The sequence below is a fragment of the Procambarus clarkii genome, chromosome 58 (genome assembly GCF_040958095.1).
Source record: "Procambarus clarkii isolate CNS0578487 chromosome 58, FALCON_Pclarkii_2.0, whole genome shotgun sequence".
In the NCBI taxonomy this organism is placed as follows: Eukaryota; Metazoa; Arthropoda; class Malacostraca; order Decapoda; family Cambaridae; genus Procambarus; species Procambarus clarkii.
In genome coordinates, this window is record NC_091207.1 from 11,541,381 (window position 1) to 11,567,432 (window position 26,052).

General features: G+C 46.9%; 1 protein-coding gene across 3 annotated transcripts in view; it reads right to left on the reverse strand.

Moving 5' to 3' along the window:
- Positions 1-26,052, reverse strand: part of LOC123767975 (actin remodeling regulator NHS) — a 478,645-nt gene that overhangs the window by 253,153 nt on the left and 199,440 nt on the right. Inside the window, exon 1 of one of the 3 annotated variants that reach the window (XM_069306563.1) lies at positions 10,295-10,362. The exons of the other annotated variants lie outside the window; for them this stretch is intronic. The gene's annotated coding sequence lies outside the window, so the exon portion shown is untranslated. Of the gene's footprint in view, positions 1-10,294; positions 10,363-26,052 lie in introns of those variants that run through there. 3 annotated transcript variants of the gene reach the window in all.

The window sequence follows — 26,052 nt, forward strand, 5'->3', positions numbered from 1 at the left end:
CCCATGCACAGATACCATAATTAAGATAGGGATAGATTAGTGCATAATATAGAGAGATGAGAGCAGAGTTAGGTACATAATATCTGATTTTGGAGAGTATACCAACTGTTTTAGAGACTTTCTTAGTTATGTGTTGTATGTGGGTACTGAAGTTGAGTCTCTTGTCTAGGAATAGGCCCAGAAACTTTCCATCATTTTTATTGCTAATGTTTACATTGTCTATCTGAAGCTGAATTGCATTTGTAGATTTGCTTCCAAATAATATGTAGTAGGTCTTTTCTATGTTAAGTGTTAGTTTGTTGGTTGACATCCATAAGTGGACTTTTTTTAGTTCATTATTAACAACATTATTTAGTGTATGTGGGTTGGGGTTGGAGTAGATGAGGGTAGTATCATCAGCAAACAAAATAGGTTTCAGAATGTTAGAGACATTAGGCAGATCATTGATGTATTTAAGAAATAGAAGAGGTCCCAAGATGCTGCCCTGGGGCACTCCAACGGTTATTGGTAGAGTGGGAGAGGTTATATTATTGATGGCTACACATTGGTGTCTATCACTAAGATAGGATTGGATATAGTCCAGAGCATGGCCTCGGATTCCATAATGATGGAGTTTACGTAAAGAGATAATTGTGATTAACAGTATCAAAGGCCTTTCTCAGGTCAATGAAGAGTCCAATCGGAAACTCATTTTTGTCAAGGGCTGAGTAAATTATATCAAGGAGAATAATAATTGCATCGTTGGTACTCTTTTGGGAGCGGAAGCCAAACTGACAGGGGCTAAGAATGTCGAATTTTACGAGGTAGGAGTAAAGCTGTTTGTAGATAATTTTTCAAATACTTTTGATAGTATGGGTAGGCTTGATATTGGTCTATAATTGTTTATGTCTGCCGGATTACCTCCTTTATGAACTGGTGTTACTCTTGCTTTTTTAAGGATATCAGGGAAGGTATGACACTCAAGGGATTTGTTGAACAGCAGAGCTATAGGTGGGGCAAGGGCGTGGGAGGCTCTCTTGTATATAATGGATGATATTTCACTGATGTTCCCAGCTTTGGTTTTTAGTGAGTGTATGATGGACACAACATCTGTCGGGCTGACTGGTGAAAGAAGAAGAGTTTGGATAGCTGCCTGAGAGATATGTGTTGATATGTGTCTGAGTCTGTGGGATTTTACTGGCAAGGTTAGCACCAACCGATGAAAAGAAGGTCTATTCCCCTGCTTGTCAGAAATTCAATTAAGTTGTGATCCGAGTAACAGGTATTTGTAATCATTATGTTCCTGATCAATTCATCATTATTAGTGAAAATGAGGTCCAGCGTGTTCTCCTTCCTAGTTGGTTCTACTATTTGCTGGTTTAAGGCAAACCTGTCACACATCCGTAGCAGGTCATTTGCATGTGCCTGTTCATTTAGGCTACTTCCTGGTATTCTTTCTGATATTACTGCATTAGCCAGGTGCTTTCATTTCAGGTGCCGTAGGTTGAAGTCCCCAAGCAGGATGATGTTCCTGGTTGATACCTGGTTGATGGGGTTCTGGGAGTTCTTCTACTCCCCAAGCCCGGCCCGAGGCCAGGCTTGACTTGTGAGAGTTTGGTCCACTAGGCTGTTGCTTGGAGCGGCCCGCAGGCCCACATATACCTGGTTGATGGGGTTCTGGGAGTTCTTCTACTCCCCAAGCCCGGCCCGAGGCCAGGCTTGACTTGTGAGAGTTTGGTCCACTAGGCTGTTGCTTGGAGCGGCCCGCAGGCCCACATATACCTGGTTGATGGGGTTCTGGGAGTTGTTCTACTCCCCAAGCCCGGCCCGAGGCCAGGCTTGACTTGTGAGAGTTTGGTCCACCAGGCTGTTGCTTGGAGCGGTCCGCAGGCCCACATATACCTGGTTGATGGGGTTCTGGGAGTTCTTCTACTCCCCAAGCCCGGCCCGAGGCCAGGCTTGACTTGTGAGAGTTTGGTCCACCAGGCTGTTGCTTGAGTGGCTCGCAGGCCCACATACCCTGTTGTGGGTATGTGGGCAAATCCACATTTGTTGGATTTGCGTGTTTTTATACCCTGGATGTTGGCAAATATAAATGATGTTATCGTGTTAGTGGAAGTGCTGGATGCCTTACTTGGTGTTAATATCTGAGGCTCTGGTAAGGAGGCCACTGTGTTTGCGTCTTCTCTAGCATCTGACCGAGTTGGTGGTAGAGTCTGGTCATTGTTAGCCATTCTCCTCCTCCTCTTGCTAAAAAAAATCAACTAGGTAAATAGTGTTGAGGCTGCTGTCATCGAGGCGGTTTGTCAGATTCATTCAGCTGGTTCCTCTTATGTGAAAGGCTGGACAGTCTGTGTTGAAACATTCTTTCTTATTTAAAGAGTTCTTGCAAAGTTTGGTACATTTACCTGTACTAAGAATGTTTCTTCACTCTCTGGGACGAGAGTATTTACATATTCCATTTGTCCTCCCGGATATCCCATGTTTACAGACGCTCCCACTTATAATATCGACAGGTTTGGTGTCCTTGTTTTGTTTGTTTCTCTTTACCTGACCCTGGCGCCAATATTGCATCCGGCTCTGGCGGATGTCATACTGGCAGAGTTACAACTGACGAAGTAGCAGCCGGTGGGCGGGCGTGAGAGTGTGGGTGTGAGGGAGGGCGGGCGTGGGCGTGAGGGAGGGCGGGCGTGGGTGTGAGGGAGGGCGGGTGTGGGCGTGAGGGCGGACGTGGGTGTGAGGGAGGGCGGGTGTGGGCGTGAGGGTGGGCGTGAGGGCGGACGTGGGTGTGAGGGAGGGCGGGTGTGGGCGTGAGGGTGGGTGTGGGTGTGAGGGCGGGCGTGGGCGTGGGTGTGAGGGAGGGCGGGCGTGGGCGTGAGTGGAGTGTGAGGCACGCAGTGAGTGGCTACCAGGATGCTCCACCCTCCCCATCATCGGCCCCTCAAGTCTTCCCCTTCATCACTCTCTATTAACTACCAGCTAAGACCCTACCACTTTATATATATATATATATATATATATATATATATATATATATATATATATATATATATATATATATATATATATATATATATATATTATATGCGGAAAATCCACAGAGAAATATGAAATGAGGTGAACGTTTCGGCTTGTTAATGCCTTTGTCAACACCAGACTGGTGTGTGTGTGTGTGTGTGTGTGTGTGTGTGTGTGTGTGTGTGTGTGTGTGTGTGTGTGTGTGTGTGTGTGTAAACAGGCCGTGTGGGACTACACGTGTGCATCCACATTGGCTGATACCTATCTACCTTACAGCGCAGCTGAGGGAGGCGGGGCGGCCACCTTCAGGGAGACCCAGAAAACTAACAAGTACAGGGACCTAGAACGTTGTTACAGGTTCGTGCCGATAGGCTCTGAGACTCTGGGCGCCCGGGGTAAATGTGCACTTAAGTTCTTAAAGGAGGTGGGCGAGGACCTCATTAGGAAAACTAACGACTCAAGAGCGGCCAGTTTCCTGTTCCAGCGCCTCAGTGTCGCGATCCAGAGAGGAAATGTTTGTTGTATCTCAGGCACTAACCCAACCTCCGAAGAGCTGGCCCAGGTCTTCGAACACTCCTATATATATATATATATATATATATATATATATATATATATATATATATATATATATATATACAGTGGCATATCCGAGACATCAAAAATCAGAACATCAGTCACCAAGAAAATAGAAGGAAACACTATTGGCGCAATACGAGTCATCACCAGTGAGGACTCAATTGCCGACAGAGATGCCGCAACAGCTCAAGCCCTAAGGGAGAAACACCCACCCAGGGCTCCGCGTGAGGACGACATTGTACAAGTGGGGGCTACCGGAGCAGAACCTCTCTGGGTGGCTGAATCTGTGGTCCATAAAGCAGCCATGTCCTTCCCTACAGGATCAGCAGGTGGGTTCACAGGACTAAAACCCAACCACCTCAAGCAAATGCTCAACCCTGCACTGGGTGACATTGCAAAGAATCTCTTGGTGGAACTAACCAGATTCACCAACACATGTCTAGCTGGCAACATACCAGCGTCCATAAGACCTATCTTTTTTGGAGCATCTCTCTGTGCTCTAAAGAAAAAGGATGGAGGGATCAGGCCAATAGCTGTGGGCAATTCACTCCGGCGTCTCGTCGCAAAGGCAGCTGCAAGAACAGTTAGTGATGCAGCGGCCAACATGCTGAAGCCAAAACAGCTCGGGTTTGGCATTCCACAAGGGTGTGAGGCGGCAGCCCATGCAGCTCGAGCCTTCATCGCCAACATCACAGACGAAAAGGCCCTTATCAAGCTAGATTTAAAAAATGCCTTCAATTTGGTGCGGAGGGATGCTGTACTCCGTGCGGTTCATAGTCATTTCCCTTCCCTCTACCCTTTTGTACATTCATGCTACAGTATGGATCTTAAGCTACTTTTTGGCGAACATGAAATTGACTCGCGAGAAGGCGTCCAACAGGGTGACCCCCTCGCTCCTCTCCTTTTCTGCTTAGTCATCAAACAAGTCACAGAGGTCCTGTCCAGCGAGCTTAACATCTGGTTCTTGGATGATGGTACCCTAGCTGGTTCCCAAGACTCCCTCCTGGAGGACATCAGAAAAATCCAGGAGCAAGGTGCAGTTTTAGGCCTCACCCTGAACCCTTCTAAATGTGAAATAATATGTTCCAACCAGGGCATCGTAGAGAGAATAGAGGGTCTTCTGCCAAATATCCATAAAACTAAACCTGAAGACAGCACACTCCTAGGAGCTCCCCTGGGGTTGAAAGCCATCGATGAGGTCCTTGATAAGAAAATCGCCGACCTTAAGAGGATGGATGGGAGGATTGAGGATATTGATGCTCATGATGCACTCTACCTCATCACCAGATGTCTGTCCCTCCCCAGGTTAACCTACTTTCTGAGGTGTTCACCATCTTACAGTAGCCAAAAACTAAGTGAGTATGACCGGTTACTGAAATCAATGCTAGAAAAAGCCCTTAACCTCTCTCTCGATGACCTACAGTGGAAACAAGCCTCTCTTCCCGTAAGACTTGGGGGCCTCGGAGTTCGAACAGCAACGCAAATCGCTGTTCCAGCCTTCCTGTCCTCCTTATCAGCATCCGACGACCTTGTGAAGGAAATTCTACCTGCCCACTTACATCAGCTGGCAGGTGTACATGATCCCAATTTTACACGCTGTGCCACAGAGTGGGCCTCTCGTGCAGGCCAATCACCTCAACCACCATCCCCAAAATCCCACAAGCAATCCAGCTGGGATGGTCCCATTGTAGACCAAGTTGCTGCAGAGTGCCTGGGTGCTGCAACAACGCAACACGACATTGCTCGCCTCACAGCAGTAGCAGCACCACATGCAGGGGATTTCCTGTTAGCAACCCCAATGTCGGCAACTGGCACGCGTCTCACACCACACGCCCTCCGAATTGCTGTGGCCCTCCGCCTTGCTGCCCCAATCCACACCAGATATAGGTGTATTTGCGGCGAGGTGGTGGCTGACAGGTACGGTCACCATGGCCTACTCTGCCAAAGCACAGGGGGATGGCACTCGAGGCACAGTGAAGTTAACGACATCATCAAGAGGAGCCTCACCACAGCTGGATGCCCAGCTGAAAGAGAGCCCCGTTACCTAACGCCCCGTAACTCTGATGCTCTTATTGGTCGCCCGGATGGTATCACAGTGAACCCCTGGAAGAATGGCAAGCAGTTGGTATGGGACTACACGTGCGTATCAACCCTGGCTAACACCTACATTAACCTCAGTGTTGCACAACCAGGTGGCGCTGCCACCCACAGGGAAGCAGCCAAATCCCGTAAGTATAGAGAACTGGATCACCACTACAATTTTGTCCCCATTGCTTCTGAGACGCTCGGCGCCTGGGGTAAAAGTGCTACCAGTTTTTTGAAGGAACTGGGTTCTAGGCTCATTGAAACAACAAGGGACCCGAGAGCTGCAAGCTTTCTTTTCCAGCGCCTCAGTGTGGCGATACAGAGGGGAAATGCGCACTGCATCCAGGGTTCCTTCCCGCCATCTGAGGAGCTGGAGGAACTCGACAACCTATGACAACCATCTTTGTAACCCATATGTAACTCCTTTTTTGTAACAAACTTCAAATAAAGTAAATATATGTGTACATACAAAAGAATGGGGGTGGTAGGAGAAGATAATATTAGTGTTCAGTGAGAAACCACAAGGTCTCCTCTGAATACTTTTTATTTTCTTCTCCGAGGCTATGGGTCCCCACATTGGCACCAGAGGTGGTACCCTCACAAATTTTTATATATATATGTATATATATATATATATGTATATATATATATATATATATATATATATATATATATATATATATATATATTGGTGTATACTGGCAGCAGGTTTTCTTTCAAACATGTTTCATTGAATATGACCGCATATTCTGTATTTATTATTTTCTGGTTTAGGGCTTCTATCCCTCTAACTATTTTCTTAGCATCAGGGCTTAATTGGAATAGGAGTTCTCCAAAACTCATTTTCGTACTTTTAAGGTGAAGAAAAGAAGTGATTTACTATGGAGTGTATTACACTTATTTGTATAATTTGCACGACGTAAACGACGAAAACGTCGTTTACGTCGTTTATATATATATATATATATATATATATATATATATATATATATATATATATATATATATATATATATATATATATATATATATATATGTATATATATTAAATAATTACTTGTGTGCTGGAGACAGCCAGCCAATGTATATATACATGTTAGGCTTATATCGCAACCCGTCCTCTTAAAAATAACGTCACTTTGGGCTGGTATGCGCGGCACTATGGCCAAATGTGGACGTAACTTGAAATATAATCCACTCACAAAAGTGACGTACTGTTCCGTTTTCTGTTTGAGTCGTCCGGCCCTACTCGGACAGCTTAGAAAAAGAAACTTTCCATTAACGTTTTTCATAAAGTTTTGAAACTTTATGAGAATTTCCTGCCCACCTAACCTATCAGAGGCGGATCGGTCCCCATAAAGCCGAATAAGACCCCCCCCCCCCCCCCCCGAGTCCGGATAACACCCCCACAAAGTACAAATAATCAGACACGACTTTCCATACAAAGAAGAAATAATTTAAACTGGGAGACTGAAGAAATCAAACAGAGACTGAAGCATTCATATCAAACTGAAGAAAGGCAACTCGAACAGAAAGCAACTGAAGAAATAAAGAAAAACCCAAAATATTTCTTCACATCTGCTAAATCAAAAGCAAAAACCACTGCCAGTCTTGGATCTATTCGTATTAGTGAAGGTTCATACACTGAGGATGACAAAGAAATTAGTGAAATCCTAAAAAAGCAGTATGAGGACATGTTTAGCACTCCGATAAACAACATGAAAGTGAAAGATCTGGACAATTTCTTTATGCGGGATACTCAATCCCCTGTAAATATAACTGATATCAACACGAGCGTGCCAGATTTTGAAAGATAAATTGACACTATGCCCATGCACTCAGCCCCGGGTCCAGACTCATGGAATTCAATATTTATAAAGAAATGCAAAGTGCCAGTAGCACAGGCTCTCAGTATAGTGTGGAGGAAGAGCTTGGACACGGGGGAGATACCAGATGCGCTTAAAGCAGCAGACATAGCCCCTCTACACAAGGGAGGGAGCAAAGCATTGGCAAAGAATTATAGACCAGTTGCACTAACGTCCCACATAATAAAAGTATTTGAGAGAGTGATCAGGAGTCAGGTCACTAGATTCATGGAGACCAATGACCTCCACAACCCAGGCCAACATGGATTTAGAGCGGGAAGATCATGCCTCTCACAGCTACTTGACCATTACGACAAAATCACTGAGGCATTAGAAGAAAAACAGAATGCAGATGTGGTATACACAGACTTCGCAAAGGCATTCGACATATGTGACCATGGAGTGATAGCACACAAAATGAGGTCAATGGGAATAACTGGTAAAGTAGGACGCTGGATACTCAGTTTTCTGTAAAACAGAGCACAAGAAGTAACAGTCAATCAAATAAAATCGAGTCCGAGCACAGTTAAAGGCTCTGTACCTCAAGGTACAGTCCTTGCACCACTGCTGTTCCTTATTCTCATATCAGATATTGACAAACATACAAGTCACAATTTCGTGTCATCCTTTGCAGATGATATAAAAATCCGCAAGAAAATTACCTCTGCTGAAGACATTGAAAACTACAAACAGATATTAATAAAGTTTTCGACTGGGCAGCAGTAAATAACATGATGTTTAACAGCGGTATATTCCAGGTACTCAGATACGGTAAAAATGAGAACCTTAAACATAATACAGAGTACAAAACACAATCAAATCTGCCCATAGTAGGAAACAACATGTCAAGGATTTAGGAATAATGATGTCCGACGACCTAACGTTTAGGGAGCATAACCAAGCAAATACTTCGTCAGCAAGAAAAATGATCGGATGGATTACGAGAACTTTCAAGTCCAGGGATCCCATCACAATGGTTGTACTCTTCAAGTCACTTGTGTTGTCCCATCTTGAGTACTGCTCAGTACTCACTTCCCCCTTTAGAGCAGGCAAGATTGGTGAAATAGAGGGAATACAGAGAAGATGAGATAAAATACCTAAATTATTGGATCGTTTCAAAGCTCTCCAAATGTACTCACTAGAAAGGAGACGAGAGAGATACCAAATAATATACACCTGGAAGATACTGGAGGGCCAAGTACCAAATCTACACAGTAAAATAACAATGTACTGAAGTGAACGATATGGAAGAAAATGCAGAATAGAACCAGTGAAGAGCAGAGGTGCCATGGGCACAATCAGAGAACACTGTATAAACATCAGAGGTCCGCGGTTGTTCAATGTCCTCCCAGCGAGCATAAGAAATATTGCCGGAACAACCGTGGACAAATTCAAGAGGAAACTAGATTATTTCCTCCAAGGAGTGCCGGACCAACCGGGCTGTGGTGGGTATGTGGGCCTGTGGGCCGCTCCAAACAACAGCCTGGTGGACCAAACTCTCACAAGTCAAGCCTGGCCTCGGGCCGGGCTTGGGGAGTAGAAGAACTCCCAGAACCCCATCTACCAGGTATATGTGGGCCTGCGGGCCGCTCCAAGCAACAGCCTGGTGGACCAAACTCTCACAAGTCAAGCCTGGCCTCGGGCCGGGCTTGGGGAGTAGAAGAACTCCCAGAACCCCATCAACCAGGTATATGTGGGCCTGCGGGCCGCTCCAAGCAACAGCCTGGTGGACCAAACTCTCACAAGTCAAGCCTGGCCTCGCGCCGGGCTTGGGGAGTAGAAGAACTCCCAGAACCCCATCAACCAGGTATATGTGGGCCTGCGGGCCGCTCCAAGCAACAGCCTGGTGGACCAAACTCTCACAAGTCAAGCCTGGCCTCGGGCCGGGCTTGGGCAGTAGAAGAACTCCCAGAACCCCATCAACCAGGTACCCCCCTCCCCCCATGATGCAACTCCACAACATGCTGACTAACTCTTGGGTGCCTATTTACTGCGAGGTAAACAGAGGCATCAGGTGATAAGACATGCGTCCAACAATTTATCCTCCCCGAGAGTCGAACCCAGAATTCCAGATTGTGTCAACAACGACCCAGACTGTGAGGAAGTCTTGTGGGGAGGCCTCTGTTCCCACCCACCTTACCTCAATGTTGTGGTGGGTGGGCTTACCCAGGCCCACCACTTGGTCCCCAGGCCCACCACTTGGTCTCCAGGCCCACCACTTGGTCCCCAGGCCCACCACCTGGACCCCAGGCCCACCACCTGGACCCCAGGCCCACCACCTGGACCCCAGGCCCACCACCTGGACCCCAGGTCACTGTCAAGATACACCTCAGCTTCCCAACATTTCGTGTCATCAATGACAGTAACGATAATATTTACAATATCTCACAGATAAAGTACTAGTAGCACCACCACCACCAACACCACCACACCACCACCACCACCACACAACAACCACCACCACACCACCACCACCACACAACAACCACCACCACCACCACCACACCACCACCACCACCACCACACAACAACCACCACCACCACACCACCACCACCACCACCACACAACAACCACCACCACCACACCACCACCACCACCACCACACAACAACCACCACCACCACCACCACCACCACCACCACACAACAACCACCACCACCACCACACCACCACCACCACCACACAACAACCACCACCACCACCACCACTACCACCACACAACAACCACCACCACCACCACCACCACTAAACAAGACAATATAGTGTACCTGCACACTAAGTCCGCGTTATACCGTGGTGAAGAGTGGTGGAGGCGCCCACCGCACGACTCCCGCACCACACAAGTGAAGCCCTCACTGGAGCCTGGCAGGGGGGGGGGAGGAGGCAGAAGAAGCAGGGGTTGTGTGCCTGCATCACCCCTCCCCCCAACACCCCCCCCCCCACCCAAGTGTGCACGAGCCAGAAGCCACAATATAGCCTCCTTGATTGGCCTCAAGGTGCCTGCCTCGCCCGGCACACCCTTCACTGTAACCTCACACCTCGCCCCCCCCCCTTCCCCCCTCTCACTTATCCCAGGCACTTTACCTGCCTCACACCCCACCCTCAGGCGCCCCCCTCCCCTCTCACCCCACCCTCATGTTCCCTCACACAACACACTCCCCTCTGCTTGATGGGGTTCTGGGAGTTGTTCTACTCCCCAAGCTCGGCCCGAGGCCAGGTTTGACTTGTGAGAGTTTGGTCCACCAGGCTGTTGCTTGGAGCGACCCGCAGGCCCACGTATCCACCACAGCCCGGTTGGTCCGGCACTCCTTGGAAGAAACTATCTAGTTTCCTCTTGAAGATGTCCACGGTTGTTCCGGCAATATTTCTTATGCTTGCTGGGAGGACGTTGAACAACCGCGGACCTCTGATGTTTATACAGTGTTCTCTGATTGTGCCTATGGCACCTCTGCTCTTCACTGGACCTCTGATGTTTATACAGTGTTCTCTGATTGTGCCTATGGCACCTCTGCTCTTCACTGGACCTCTGATGTTTATACAGTGTTCTCTAATTGTGCCTATGGCACCTCTGCTCTTCACTGGTTCTATTCTGCATTTTCTTCCATATCGTTCACTCCAATACGTTGTTATTTTACTGTGTAGATTTGGGACCTGACCCTCCAGTATTTTCCATGTGTATATTATTTGGTATCTCTCTCGTCTCCTTTCTAGTGAGTACATTTGAAGAGCTTAGTATGCAGTATGTTTCTGTGAATAATTCCATTTCTTCGGCACTACCTATAAACATTGGTGTTCCACAGGGCAGCATACTTGGCCCTCTCCTCTTTCTCATCTACATTAATGACCTTCCAAATGCCTCTCAACACCTCAAACTAATCTTATTTGCTGACGACACAACTTTCATTTACTCCAGTCCTGACCCCCTTGCTCTAAATGTCACTGTGAATACTGAACTAAATAAAGTCCATCTTTGGCTAACTGCCAACAAACTCACCCTTAACATTGACAAAACTTTCTATATTTTGTTTGGCAATAAATCCTCTAATGAAATTATTCTAAGAATGAACATTATACAAATTAGTAGTAAAGTTGATGATAAATTCCTTGGTGTTTTCATCGATAACAAGCTGAATTTTCAGGGACACATTCTAAATATAGCAAAAAAAAGTTTCTAAAACTGTTGGCTTTCTAAGATCAGATATTATGTACCCCGCCCTGCCCTGGTGACTCTCTATTACTCCCTCATCTATCCATATCTCAACTATGGTATTTGTGCTTGGGGCTCTACTACCCAAAATCATTTACGTCCTCTAATTACTCAACACAAAGCTGCTATTAGGACAATATCCAACTCTGGCCCCAGACATCACTCGGTACCCCTACTCAAATCTCTGAATATGTTAGATATTAAGTCACTGCACATTCTCTCATGTGTATTATATATATTTAAAACTCTGAACTGTAATGTCAATCCTGACCTTAAAAGCTTCATAGAAGGTTGTAACAGAACCCATGAGCACCACACCAGAAACAAATACCTATTTGATATTCCAAGAGTACGACTTAATCAAACTAGAAATGCTCTACAAATCAAGTGACACAGAATGTGGAATGATCTTCCCAACCATGTTAAAGGCTGTACCTCTCTCAACCAGTTGAAGAGTAAAACTAAGTACCACCTAATTAACTCCCAGTAACCTACCTCACCCCTAAATGTCAACCCATGTCTTACTATATATAAAACAAAGCTGTTTGTTGACCAACTTATATATTGGCTATTTTCTACCATGTTCCCCCCTTTTTTATCTTTTTTTATTTTTTCCTTTCAACGCAATTTATACTTTAAGCTCAATTATTATTAAGTTTTAGACTAAGCCCCCCCCCCCCCCCCGTCACCTTGCCTGAAACGCTATGTGTACTAGTGGCTGTAGGTATTGTATGTACTACCTCTATCTTTATATCTAACAGAATGTTTGTACTGTAACGCTGCAACTATAATGTATGTACTGTTCCAAAATATATTATTATTATTATTATTATTATTATTATTATTACTAGAAAGGAGACGAGAGAGATACCAAATAATATACACCTGGAAGATACTGGAGGGACAGGTCCCAAATCTACACAGTAAAATAACAACATACTGGAGTGAACGATATGGAAGAAAATGCAGAATAGAACCAGTGAAGAGCAGAGGTGCCATAGGCACAATCAGAGAACACTGTATAAACATCAGAGGTCCAGTGAAGAGCAGAGGTGCCATAGGCACAATCAGAGAACACAGTATAAACATCAGAGGTACAGTAAAGAGCAGAGGTGTCATAGGCACAATCAGAGAACACTATAAACATCAGAGATCCGCGGTTGTTCAACGTCCTCCCAGCGAGCATAAGAAATATTGCCGGAACAACCGTGGACATCTTCAAGAGGAAACTAGATTGTTTCCTCCAAGGAGTGCCGGATCAACCGGGCTGTGGTGGATACGTGGGCCTGCGGGTCGCTCCAAGCAACAGCCTAGTGAACCAAACTCACAAGTCAAGCTTGGCCTCGGGCCGGGCTTGGGGAGTAGAACTCCCAAAACCCCATCAACCAAGTATCAACCAGGTACAGTGGTCTGCGTTCTCTTTCTAGAGTGGTCCTCTTTCTGCCCCTCCTCACAGACACGTGCTTCAAGCAGACCTTGTAAGCTTCAGCTGTCAGTTGAGCTGTTCCCTGTGTGGGAGTTTTGTCGCTTAAGACCGTCTCCCATTGAATGGTTGCAAGGTCTACATTTATTTTTTTCCAGTCAATCCTCTTATTGTTGAAATTGAATTTATTGAATCTCGCTTGTTGGGTCTCTTAGACCTACTACCGTTATTTATGCTAGTTCGCACTTTAATGAGCTTATGGTCTGAGTAAGAAGTATCTGAGATTGTAATGTCTCTGATTAGTTCATCATTGTTTGTGAATAACAAGTCTAGTGTGTTTTCGTTCCTAGTTGGTTCTGTAATCTGTTGATTGAGCGAGAATTTGTCACAGAATCTCAAAAGTTCTCTGACCTGTGGTTGGTTATTTCCCGGGTCATTCCCTGCTATGATATTTGTGTTTGCCGTTCTCCATCTTAGACTCGGTAAATTGAAGTCTCCAAGGAAGATAATATCTGAAGCTGGGTTTGCTAGGTTGTCAAGTATGTTCTCTATTTTGTGCATCTGCTCTGTGAATTCCTCAACCGTTGTATCAGGCGGTTTATATATTAGAATAATAATTAGGTTTATTTGTTCTACCTTAATTTTGAGATATATAGAAGAGTTGTTACATTGTTGTAGAGCCACTAGTACGTGTACCGTTTCGGGCAGGTCCCTGGAATACGATCCCCGCCGCGAAGAATCCTTGTTACAACCAAGTACACATTTTACTGTTGAGTTAAACAGAGGCTACAGTTAAGGATTTGTGCCCAGTAAATCCTCCCCGGCCAGGATACGAACCCATGACATAGCGCTCGCGGAACGCCAGGCGAGTGTCTTACCACTATACCACGGAGACTGTGATATTCCAAGTACCTCCACCACCTGATTGGTTGAGCACAGCTTAAGGTAGAAGTAGCCTCAATTACTCTATCCTTTTGAGACGTATCTTATTGTCTCAATAAGCTTACTTGAACATGAACTTGAAAAGTGTTAATAACATCACTTCATGTAGGCTACATAGACACCACCATATTAATGCCTTAATATGTTTATTGTTTGTGATGTGTGTCTATGTATGTATTAACACGATGTACTGTACGGGGTGAGAATAGCTTGAGCTACCTCATCCCTTTGTGTGGATTTTACATCAATAATCTTATTTCAATTTCAATTGCCTTACATCCAGTTGGTTTCCTGTATATGATTCACACACATACATTAAGCCATAAGTTTCCCGCCCGCAACGCTGCGCGTACTAGTGGCTTTACAAGACTGTAAACACCAGGCTATGTATCCTCACACACCCAATGTACCTTCTTGTATGCCCGAAACGCTTTGCGTAATAGTGGCTTTAGGCATTGTATGTACTAGCTCTACCTATAAGTCAACCAATCCTTGTAAAAATTTATTGTATGTATGTACCTTACCTAAATAAAATTGTATTGTATTGTATTGTATTGTATATAAATAAGACGATGGTGGATCAATAATAGTTACCCTTCATAAAGCTCGCGAGATACATCACAGAAAATGGAACTTAATATAATGTGAACTATAGCAAACTGACCTCGGCCTCACCATTCACATGAATACTGTAGAATTCGACACCATTTATTGAAATGTCATACAAATATATGGGCCTAAATTATGCAAGTTAATATATAATGTACAGAGCTGCGCAATATTTAACATATTCACACACACGAAAGGTCCTGGGTTAGATTCCCGCAGCAGGTCGGTGAGATTAGGGATATTAAGGCCTATGAACCTCTGGAGGAGATTGATAGGCCTTAATTAGCAGGAAGGCCTCCGGTGTACCGGAGGAGAACACCAGGAGAGGCAGGTGTGTGGTGGTGGTGGTACTGGGTAAGGGGGAGAGGCAGGTGTGTGGTGGTGGTGGTGGTACTGGGTAAGGGGGAGAGGCAGGTGTGTGGTGGTGGTGGTACTGGGTAACCAGGAGAGGCAGGTGTGTGGTGGTGGTGGTACTGGGTAACCAGGAGAGGCAGGTGTGTGGTGGTGGTGGTACTGGGTAAGGGGGAGAGGCAGGTGTGTGGTGGTGGTACTGGGTAAGGGGGAGCATCACCCTACAACACCCTACAACACCCTTCAACACCCTACAACACCCTACAACACCCTACATCACCCTACATCACCCTACAACACCCTACAACACCCTACAACACCCTACAACACCCTACAACACCCTACAACACCCTACATCACCCTACAACACCCTACAACACCCTACATCACCCTACAACACCCTACAACACCCTACAACACCCTACAACACCCTACAACACCCTACATCACCCTACAACACCCTACAACACCCTACAACACTCTACAACACCCTACAACACCCTACAACACCCTACAACACCCTACAACACCCTACAACACCCTACAACACCCTACAACACCCTACAACACCCTACATCACCCTACAACACCCTACAACACCCTACAACACCCTACAACACCCTACAACACCCTACAACACCCTACAACACCCTACAACACCCTACATCACCCTACAACACCCTACAACACCCTACAACACCCTACAACACCCTACATCACCCTACAACACCCTACAACACCCTACAACACCCTACAACACCCTACATCACCCTACACCCTACAACACCCTACAACACCCTACATCACCCTACACCCTACAACACCCTACAACACCCTACAACACCTACATCACCCTACAACACCCTACAACACCCTACAACACCCTACAACACCCTACATCACCCTACACCCTACAACACCCTACAACACCCTACAACACCCTACATCACCCTACAACACCCTACAACACCCTACAACACCCTACAACACCCTACATCACCCTACACCCTACAACACCCTACAACACCCTACAACACCCTACAACACCCTACATCACCCTACAACACCCTACAACACCCTACAACACCCTACAACACCCTACAACACCCTACAACACACATAAAGCACTGTCTTCCTCCCTAGTGCGACCAACACCAATATTAGTCCTCATGTATTCCTCAACCAGATCTTTTACATGATGTTTTCCTTCTATGATTGTGTCTGTGTCCTGTACCCTGTGTCCTGTATCCTGTGTCCTGTGTCCTGTACCCTGTGTCCTGTACCCTGTGTCCTGTATCCTGTGTCCTGTATCCTGTGTCCTGTACCCTGTGTCCTGTACCCTGTGTCCTGTGTCCTGTACCCTCTGTCCTGTGTCCTGTGTCCTGTATCCTGTGTCCTGTGTCCTGTACCCTGTGTCCTGTACCCTGTACCCTGTGTCCTGTACCCTGTGTCCTGTATCCTGTGTCCTGTATCCTGTGTCCTGTACCCTGTGTCCTGTGTCCTGTACCCTGTGTCCTGTATCCTGTGTCCTGTATCCTGTGTCCTGTATCCTGTGTCCTGTATCCTGTGTCCTGTATCCTGTATCCTGTGTCCTGTGTCCTGTACCCTGTGTCCTGTACCCTGTGTCCTGTATCCTGTGTCCTGTATCCTGTGTCCTGTACCCTGTGTCCTGTACCCTGTGTCCTGTACCTTGTGTCCTGTACCCTGTGTCCTGTACCCTGTGTCCTGTACCCTGTGTCCTGTATCCTGTGTCCTGTACCCTGTGTCCTGTACCCTGTGTCCTGTATCCTGTGTCCTGTATCCTGTGTCCTGTACCCTGTGTCCTGTACCCTGTGTCCTGTACCCTGTGTCCTGTACCTTGTGTCCTGTACCCTGTGTCCTGTACCCTGTGTCCTGTACCCTGTGTCCTGTATCCTGTGTCCTGTACCCTGTATCCTGTGTCCTGTACCCTGTGTCCTGTATCCTGTGTCCTGTATCCTGTGTCCTGTACCCTGTGTCCTGTACCCTGTGTCCTGTATCCTGTATCCTGTGTCCTGTACCCTGTGTCCTGTACCCCGTGTCCTGTACCCCGTGTCCTGTACCCCGTGTCCTGTACCCTGTGTCCTGTATTTTGTGTCCTGTACCCTGTGTCCTGTATCCTGTGTCCTGTATCCTGTGTCCTGTACCCCGTGTCCTGTACCCAGTGTCCTGTAACCCTGTGTCCTGTACCCTGTGTCCTGTATCCTGTGTCCTGTACCCTGTGTCCTGTACCCTGTGTCCTGTACCCTGTGTCCTGTATCCTGTGTCCTGTATCCTGTGTCCTGTACCCTGTGTCCTGTACCCTGTGTCCTGTACCCTGTGTCCTGTGTCCTGTACCCTGTGTCCTGTACCCTGTGTCCTGTACCCTGTGTCCTGTATCCTGTGTCCTGTATCCTGTGTCCTGTACCCTGTGTCCTGTACCCTGTGTCCTGTACCCTGTGTCCTGTGTCCTGTACCCTGTGTCCTGTACCCTGTGTCCTGTATCCTGTGTCCTGTACCCTGTGTCCTGTACCCTGTGTCCTGTACCCTGTGTCCTGTATCCTGTGTTCTGTACCCTGTGTCCTGTACCTGTGTCCTGTACCCTGTGTCCTGTATCCTGTGTTCTGTACCCTGTGTCCTGTACCCCGTGTCCTGTACCCCGTGTCCTGTACCCTTGTGTCCTGTACCCTGTGTCCTGTACCCCGTGTCCTGTAACCCTGTTTCCTGTACCCTGTGTCCTGTACCCTGTGTCCTGTGTCCTGTATCCTGTACCCTGTGTCCTGTACCCTGTGTCCTGTACCCTGTGTCCTGTACCCTGTGTCCTGTACCCTGTGTCCTGTAACCCTGTGTCCTGTACCCTGTGTCCTGTACCCTGTGTCCTGTACCCTGTGTCCTGTAACCCTGTGTCCTGTACCCCGTGTCCTGTACCCCGTGTCCTGTACCCCGTGTCCTGTAACCCTGTGTCCTGTACCCTGTGTCCTGTACCCTGTGTTCTGTACCCTGTGTTCTGTACCCTGTGTCCTGTACCCCGTGTCCTGTGTCCTGTACCCTGTGTCCTGTACCCTGTGTCCTGTACCGTGTCCTGTACCCTGTGTCCTGTACCCTGTGTCCTGTACCCTGTGTCCTGTACCCCGTGTCCTGTACCCCGTGTCCTGTACCCTGTGTCCTGTAACCCTGTGTCCTGTACCCTGTGTCCTGTACCCTGTGTCCTGTACCCTGTGTCCTGTACCCTGTACCTTGTGTCCTGTACCCTGTGTCCTGTGTCCTGTATCCTGTACCCTGTGTCCTGTACCCTGTGTCCTGTACCCTGTGTCCTGTACCCTGTACCTTGTGTCCTGTACCCTGTGTCCTGTGTCCTGTATCCTGTACCCTGTGTCCTGTACCTTATGTTTCGTTTAACTTCCACCTTTACACCACACCTCAGTACCTGGAACTTGTCACCGTTAAACATCGTGTTATTTTCAGTTGTCAAATCGAAGACTTTATCTATATCTGCAATTTATCAATGTTTTCTACTGAGGAAAATTTCATCCTGATTATTTTATCATTTGCAAAGAAAGACACGAAGCTTTGACTAGTCTTTAGTCATTAATGTTTTTCCTGCCCGAAACGCTTTGCGTAATAGTGGCTTTAGGCATTGTGTGTACCGGCTCTATCTATTTTTTTTTTTTTTTTTTTTTTTTTTTTTTTTTTGAGATATATACAAGAGTTGTTACATTCTTGTAGAGCCACTAGTACGCGTAGCGTTTCGGGCAAGTCCTTAATCCTATGGTCCCTGGAATACGATCCCCTGCCGCGAAGAATCGTTGTTACAACCAAGTACACATTTTACTGTTGCGTTAAACAGAGGCTACAGTTAAGGAATTGCGCCCAGTAAATCCTCCCCGGCCAGGATACGAACCCATGACATAGCGCTCGCGGAACGCCAGGCGAGTGTCTTACCACTACACCACGGAGACTGTTAAACAATTATTAATCTGTTATTAATCCATCAATTTTTGTAAAACCTCTTGTATGTATGTACCTTACCTGAATAAACATTTATTTATTATTATTATTTAGTACTTTTGTCTATATCTAATATGAGAATAAGAAAGAAGAGCGGTGCAAGGACTGTGCCCTGAGGTACAGAACTTTTCACCACACTTTGACTAGATATTATTTGATGGACTTTTACTCCATCGTTTCTGTTTGACAGAAAATTTTTAATCCAACGCCCTACATTACTCGCTATTCCCATTGACCTCATTTTGTGTGCTATCACTCCATGGTCACACTTATCAAATGCCGATGCAAAGTCTGTGTATACCACATCAGCATTCTGTTTTTCTTCTAATGCCTCAGTGACTTTGTCATAGTGGTCAAGTAGCTGTGAGAGGCATGATCTTCCTGCTTTAAATCCATGTTGGCCTGGGTTGTGGAGGTCATTGGTCTCCATGTTGGCCAGGGTTGTGGAGGTCATTGGTCTCCATGTTGGCCTGGGTTGTGGAGGTCATTGGTCTCCATGTTGGCCAGGGTTGTGGAGGTCATTGGTCTCCATGTTGGCCTGGGTTGTGGAGGTCATTGGTCTCCATGTTGGCCAGGGTTGTGGAGGTCATTGGTCTCCATGTTGGCCTGGGTTGTGGAGGTCATTGGTCTCCATGTTGGCCAGGGTTGTGGAGGTCATTGGTCTCCATGTTGGCCTGGGTTGTGGAGGTCATTGGTCTCCATGTTGGCCTGGGTTGTGGAGGTCATTGGTCTCCATGTTGGCCTGGGTTGTGGAGGTCATTGGTCTCCATGTTGGCCTGGGTTGTGGAGGTCATTGGTCTCCATGTTGGCCAGGGTTGTGGAGGTCATTGGTCTCCATGTTGGCCTGGGTTGTGGAGGTCATTGGTCTCCATGTTGGCCTGGGTTGTGGAGGTCATTGGTCTCCATGTTGGCCTGGGTTGTGGAGGTCATTGGTCTCCATGTTGGCCAGGGTTGTGGAGGTCATTGGTCTCCATGTTGGCCAGGGTTGTGGAGGTCATTGGTCTCCATGTTGGCCAGGGTTGTGGAGGTCATTGGTCTCCATGTTGGCCTGGGTTGTGGAGGTCATTGGTCTCCATGTTGGCCAGGGTTGTGGGGGTCATTGGTCTCCATGTTGGCCAGGGTTGTGGAGGTCATTGGTCTCCATGTTGGCCAGGGTTGTGGAGGTCATTGGTCTCCATGTTGGCCTGGGTTGTGGAGGTCATTGGTCTCCATGAAACTGGTGACCTGACTCCTGATCACTCTCTCAAATACTTTTATTATGTGGGACGTTAGTGCAACTGGTCTATAATTCTTTGCCAATGCTTTGCTCCCTCCCTTGTGTAGAGGGACAATGTCTGCTGCTTTAAGCGCATCTGGTATCTCCCCTGTGTCCAAGCTCTTCCTCCACACTATACTGAGTGCCTGTGCACTCAGTTAATTTTTTTCAATTCAATATTTTTAAATATTGACTTCCACGAGTCTGTACCCCGGGGCTGATGACATTGACATGCTGTAAATTTTTCTATCAAAATCTGAAATATTCTTTTCCATACCAGTTATATTATTTGGGGTTTATTCATAAAGAAGCTGTCTAGATCTTCAACAACTTTAATGGTGTTTATTGGGATGCTGAACAATGTCCTCTTACTGTTGTTCTCAGGAGCCGGTCGGCCGAGCGGACAGCACGCTGGACTTGTGACCCTGTGGTCCGGGGTTCGATCCCACGCGCCGGCGAGAAACAATGGGCAGAGTTTCTTTCACCCTATGCCCCTGTTACCTAGCAGTAAAATAGGTACCTGGGTGTTAGTCAGCTGTCACGGGCTGCTTCCTGGGGGTGGAGGCCAGGTCGAGGACCGGGCCGCGGGGACACTAAAAGCCCCGAAATCATGTCAAGATAACCATCTTGTGTGAATTCCTCAGCCGTTGCATCTGGCGGTTTGTATACTAGAACAAAAGATTAAATAATTTAATAATTTTCTCTATTTCCTTCCCAGAGCCTCTTCCACGTCAGGTGTAGAGTTAAGGAACTCTCAGTACCTCTACCACCTCAGGTGTAGAGTTAAGGAGCTCCCAGAGCCTCTACCACCTCAGGTGTAGAGTTAAGGAGCTCCCAGAGCCTCTACCACCTCAGGTGTAGAGTTAAGGAGCTCCCAGAGCCTCTACCACCTCAGGTGTAGAGTTAAGGAGCTCCCAGAGCCTCTACCACCTCAGGTGTAGAGTTAAGGAGCTCCCAGAGCCTCTACCACCTCAGGTGTAGAGTTAAGGAGCTCCCAGAGCCTCTACCACCTCAGGTGTAGAGTTAAGGAGCTCCCAGAGCCTCTACCACCTCAGGTGTAGAGTTAAGGAGCTCCCAGAGCCTCTACCACCTCAGGTGTAGAGTTAAGGAGCTCCCAGAGCCTCTACCACCTCAGGTGTAGAGTTAAGGAGCTCCCAGAGCCTCTACCACCTCAGGTGTAGAGTTAAGGAGCTCCCAGAGCCTCTACCACCTCAGGTGTAGAGTTAAGGAACTCTCAGTACCTCTACCACCTCAGGTGTAGAGTTAAGGAGCTCCCAGAGCCTCTACCACCTCAGGTGTAGAGTTAAGGAGCTCCCAGAGCCTCTACCACCTCAGGTGTAGAGTTAAGGAGCTCCCAGAGCCTCTACCACCTCAGGTGTAGAGTTAAGGAGCTCCCAGAGCCTCTACCACCTCAGGTGTAGAGTTAAGGAGCTCCCAGAGCCTCTACCACCTCAGGTGTAGAGTTAAGGAGCTCCCAGAGCCTCTACCACCTCAGGTGTAGAGTTAAGGAGCTCCCAGAGCCTCTACCACCTCAGGTGTAGAGTTAAGGAGCTCCCAGAGCCTCTACCACCTCAGGTGTAGAGTTAAGGAGCTCCCAGAGCCTCTACCACCTCAGGTGTAGAGTTAAGGAACTCCCAGAGCCTCTACCACCTCAGGTGTAGAGTCAAGGAACTCCCAGAGCCTCTACCACCTCAGGTGTAGAGTTAAGGAGCTCCCAGAGCCTCTACCACCTCAGGTGTAGAGTTAAGGAGCTCCCAGTACCTCTACCACCTCAGGTGTAGAGTTAAGGAACTCCCAGAGCCTCTACCACCTCAGGTGTAGAGTCAAGGAGCTCCCAGTATACAAGGTCGCCATATTATTTTGTCGTAGTGCAGAGGTGCATCTGTCCTCTGTCTTCCCCATGAACATGGTTTCAGAACAGGGCGCTCTTGCCTGTCGCAGTTGCTGGACCACTATGATATGGCATTAGATGCTATGGAAGACAAACAAAACGCTGATGTAATTTACACAGATTTCACAAAAGCTTTTGATAAATGTGACCATGGTGTTATTGCACATAAAATGCGTTCAAAAGGAATTACAGGAAAAATAGGCAGATGGATCTACAATTTCCTGACTGACAGAACCCAATGTGTAATAGTCAACAAAATAAAATCCAGCCCATCAACCGTGAAGAGCTCAGTCCCCCAGGGTACTGTGCTTGCTCCAGTACTCAGTCCCCCAGGGAACTGTGCTTGCTCCAGTACTCAGTCCCCCAGGGTACTGTGCTTGCTCCAGTACAGTCCCCCAGGGTACTGTGCTTGCTCCAGTACTCAGTCCCCCAGGGTACTGTGCTTGCTCCAGTACAGTCCCCCAGGGTACTGTGCTTGCTCCAGTACAGTCCCCCAGGGTACTGTGCTTGCTCCAGTACTCAGTCCCCCAAGGTACTGTTCTTGCTCCAGTACTCAGTCCCCCAGGGTACTGTGCTTGCTCCAGTACTCAGTCCCCCAGGGTACTGTGCTTGCTCCAGTACTCAGTCCCCCAGGGTACTGTGCTTGCTCCAGTACTCAGTCCCCAGGGTACTGTGCTTGTTCCAGTACTCAGTCCCCCAGGGTACTGTGCTTGCTCCAGTACTCAGTCCCCCAGGGTACTGTGCTTGCTCCAGTACTCAGTCCCCCAGGGTACTGTGCTTGCTCCAGTACTCAGTCCCCCAGGGTACTGTGCTTGCTCCAGTACTTTTTCTCATCTTCATATTGGACATAGACAAGGACACAATCTATAATACTGTATCATGCTTTGCAGATGACACTAGGATTTTTATGAGAGTAGATAACATTGAGGACACGGCAAACCTCCAATCATATGTAAATAAGGTCTTTCAAAGGGCTACAAAAAATAATATGGTGTTTAATGAAGATAAGTTCCAGCTCATGCGCTACGGAAAAAACTTAAAATATAAACGCAGAAACCACGTAGAAAACTCAGGCAAATAATAACATAGAATGAAAAGACAATGTAAAGGATTTGGGTGTACTCATGTCGGACTCATGTCATGACTCATGTCGGTGTACGTGCTGGTCTTGGAAGCTAGACGTAGGTATATAAGAATACTTAGCAAGAGGGTAAATATAAAAATGTTGTGGATTCCTTCTCACATTGGCCTGCAGGAACATGACAAAGTTGACGCCCTTGCTAAGGCTGCAGTAAATAAAGACAGTATTGAACGGAATCTTGAGTTATCAAATAGGTCCCTTAAAAGTGTCATTAGACGAGAACTTCTGGATGGATTTGAAGTAGAACAGTGCAAACTGGAACTAGCAGGTCCATTGTTCATCACAATGAAATGTGTGAAGTAAAACATGTGTATGGGGCAAGTAACAAAGTCAGTAGACTAACAGATGTTGTCACAGCTCGTATAAGACTTGGCTACAAGTATCTCTGGCAGTTCGGCTTGTATAGGGATCTAGATGAAGTAAAGTGTAAAGTGTGTGGACAAAGACAGGGACACACACTCGAACACTATATCTTGGATTGTAGTAAAATTGAGCCATTTAGAGATAAATCTAAGCTCACTCTGTATGATATGGCAACCTATCTTATTACCATGGATAAATTACCTGAAATCCTTGCACTGTATCCACATTTCGCTTCCAGTAGATGAACGACATATGAGATTCAGAAACAAGTAGTGTATTGTGAGGACTAATAATAAACAGAAGCTCCCCTATGACTCTGTAATGTCCCCATTGGCCAAACTATTATGTATTAGCGACAAGACCTACCATTAATGTATGATGACTCACTGTAAATATGTAGCTCTTGTAATAGCACTTTCTCTGTAACTTGCCGACATTGTAACTATAAAGTGTGAAGTATAGATGAAATTGTTCATGTAATAATCTAAGATGAGGTCTGATAAAGACCTTTTGTGCCCTCTGTAATGCTTTTTGCCCTACTGCTCACAGGATGAGTATGGGGTGCACAATAAACTAGCCGCCTCCGGTGGCAACAAACAGATGATGTCGGAAGACCTTACCTTTAAAGAACACAATAAAGTAGCCGTCACAACTGCAAGAAAAATGACAGGTTGGATAACAAGAACTTTTCACACTAGAGATGCTATACCGATGATGATACTCTTCAAGACGCTAGTGCTCTCTAGAGTGGAGTACTGCTGCACAATGACAGCACCTTTCAAATCTGGAGAAATTGCTGACCTGGAGAGCGTGCAGAGATCCTTTACTGCTAGAATCCACTCAGTAAAACATCTAAACTATTGGGACCGACTAAAGAGCCTAAATCTGTATTCTCTTGAGCGCAGGCGGGAGAGATACATAATAATTTACACTTGGAAAATATTAGAGGGGCTGGTCCCAAACCTGCACACAGAAATATCATCACATGAGACCAGAAGACATGGCAGGATGTGCAGAATACTCCCGTTGAAAAGCAGAGGTGCAACAGGTACTCTGAGAGAGAACTCTATCAACATCAGAGGCCCGAGACTGTTCAACACGCTTCCACTACACATAAGGGACATAACTGGCCGACCCCTCACAGAGTTCAAGAGAGAACTATCAACATCAGATGTCCGAGACTGTTCAACACGCTTCCACTACACATAAGGGTCATAACTGGCCGACCCCTCACAGTGTTCAAGAGAGAACTATCAACATCAGAGGCCGAGACTGTTCAACACGATTCCACTACACATACGGGACATAACTGGCCAACCCCTCACAGTGTTCAAGAGAGAACTATCAACATCAGAGGCCCGAGACTGTTCAACACGCTTCCACTATACATAAGGGACATAATTGGCCGACCCCTCACAGTGTTCAAGAGAGAACTATCAACATCAGAGGCCCGAGCCTGTTCAACAAGCTTCCACTACACATAAGGGACATAACTGGCCGAACCCTCACAATGTTCAAGAGAGAACTATCAACATCAGAGGCCCGAGAATGTTCAACACGCTTCCACTACACATAAGGGACATAACTGGCCGAACCCTCACAGTGTTCAAGAGAGAACTATCAATACCAGAGACCCGAGACTGTTCAACACGCTTCCACTACACATAAGGGACATAACTGGCCGAACCCTCACAGAGTTCAAGAGAGAACTATCAACATCAGAGGCCCGAGCCTGTTCAACAAGCTTCCACTACACATAAGGGACATGACTGGCCGAACCCTCACAGTGTTCAAGAGAGAACTATCAACATCAGAGACCCGAGACTGTTCAACACGCTTCCACTACACATAAGGGTCATAACTGGCCGACCCCTCACAGAGTTCAAGAGAGAACTATCAACATCAGAGGCCCGAGACTGTTCAACACGCTTCCACTACACATAAGGGACATAACTGGCCGAACCCTCACAGTGTTCAAGAGAGAACTATCAATACCAGAGACCCGAGACTGTTCAACACGCTTCCGCTACACATAAGGGACATAACTGGCAAACCCCTCACAGTGTTCAAGAGAGAACTATCAACATCAGAGGCCCGAGACTGTTCAACACGCTTCCACTACACATAAGGGACATAACTGGCCGAACCCTCACAGTGTTCAAGAGAGAACTATCAATACCAGAGACCCGAGACTGTTCAACACGCTTCCACTACACATAAGGGACATAACTGGCCGACCCCTCACAGTGTTCAAGAGAGAACTATCAATACCAGAGACCCGAGACTGTTCAACACGCTTCCACTACACATAAGGGACATAACTGGCAAACCCCTCACAG